The sequence below is a fragment of the Leopardus geoffroyi genome, chromosome D3 (assembly GCF_018350155.1).
Source record: "Leopardus geoffroyi isolate Oge1 chromosome D3, O.geoffroyi_Oge1_pat1.0, whole genome shotgun sequence".
NCBI classification, from domain to species: domain Eukaryota; kingdom Metazoa; phylum Chordata; class Mammalia; order Carnivora; family Felidae; genus Leopardus; species Leopardus geoffroyi.
The window spans coordinates 57004185-57005886 of NC_059339.1; the positions used below are offsets into that span (position 1 = coordinate 57004185).

At 37.4% G+C, this 1702-nt stretch overlaps 1 non-coding gene across 1 annotated transcript; it reads right to left on the bottom strand.

Annotated features, from left to right (window-relative positions):
- Nucleotides 1–273: 273 nt before the first annotated feature.
- LOC123588616 lies at nucleotides 274–384 on the bottom strand. The gene has a single exon (XR_006707938.1). It is a non-coding gene; the product is annotated as a U6 spliceosomal RNA (small nuclear RNA).
- Between the last annotated feature and the right edge of the window lie 1318 nt (nucleotides 385–1702).

Below are 1702 nucleotides of genomic sequence, written 5' to 3' on the forward strand. Positions count from 1 at the left end.
AGTGTTCACTGCATTGTTTAAATTTCAATTCCAATAGAAAAAGAGTAATTTACCTAGTAAGAGTTATTCACGTAACTTGCTAACCATCTGGAAAAAATGTCAGTTAGATGCTCTACCCTATACTTAAGTAGAAATACATTTCATATTGATTAAAGGTGTGCATGGAAGAAGTCAAACTAGAAAAGTATGAGAAAAACATTTGGATGGATAGTTGGTTGTTTAGCCTTGGCATAAATGAGGCTATTTTATTTTATTTTATTTTATTTTATTTTATTTTATTTTTAATGTTTCACAAGTTTGCATATCATCCTGCATGGGCAGGGAGGGGCCATGCTAATCTCTGTATCCTTCCAATTTTAGTATATGTGCTGCAGAAGCAAGCACTAAGCGAGGCTTTTTAAAGCTACACAGGAAACCCAGATCCAGTAACGAAAAACGTTTGACCACATACAAAATCCTATATGGCAAAAATGCTATAAACCATGCCAAAGAAAAATGGTAAGCAAGAAAATATTGCATTCTATATGACAAGCAGAGGATAATTTTCCCCAAGACACAAAGATCTCCTAGAAGAGATTTCTCTTCACAAGAGAAAATGCAAGCATCAAGGAACATATGAAAAGAGACTTTATCTCACTTGTATTTAGGAGAACCAATGGCTTTCACATTTTCACCCATACAGTCGAACCCAACTTTCTCAGATATTATGCTTAGAGTACAAATTGCTACAACCTGTTTTGGAGGTCTGACAAATACAGATGCGCACATCATTCCACTCAGTAATTTCTCTTTTAGGAATTCAGACAAAAGAAATAAAAAGTACCAGTTCATACAAGATTTTTTGCTGTTGCAAAAATATATGTACTGACCTGGAAAGATGTCTGCGGTCTTTGGTTAAGGAAAAAGGAAAGTTATGTAGTAAGGGACTAACTTTCTAATTTTCGCTTAGCTTTTTTTAATGTATGTTTTGGTTTTTTAGTGCGTGTGTATGTGTTCGTGGTAGTGGGGACAGTGGTTAGAGGGGATGTTTATACACGCATCCATTTACTTATGTGTGGACGTAGAGGAGAAGATACCTATCTGCTAAACGTCCATCAACCAGAGAAGTAGGATGAAAAGGTGGGAAGAACAGATGTAATAACTTTTCCTTTGAAAAATTAAAATACATCTATACAGATGTAAATATATACTTTCTTTTTACAAACTTCTGTATCATTTTGACGTAGACAAGCCAGGTCCAGGAACACAGAGGAGGTCCCACAGCACAAGCCAAGAGGGTCCTTGGCTTTGTGCAGGAGAGAAATCAGGAAGTGGGAAGTGAAAGCAGAGTTTATTGAACAGTGTAAGTGACAGAGTATAGCAGACAGAGTGGGAGACTCGGAAAGGAAATGAGAGTGAGTCTCTTCACCACTTGGGGTTAAGAGTTTATATTGAAAGGGTCCAGGGTATGTGTTCCTCCAGGAATCCAGGGTAGGGTTGGATTCGAGGGTGAGTGACAGGTGAGTAATAGTTGTTATTTCAAAAATCATCGCAGGTAGGGGATATCGATGCCAGCGGTGGGTGAGATTTGTTTGAAGCTAATGTCCTGAAACATGTTTGAAATCCAGTTCTTCTTAGATGTTATCAGGCATTTGGAGGCCTAAAACAAACTCAAAGAATGATTAACTTTCTAGCCTCCTTCTTGGAGTGAGAACATAGGTTA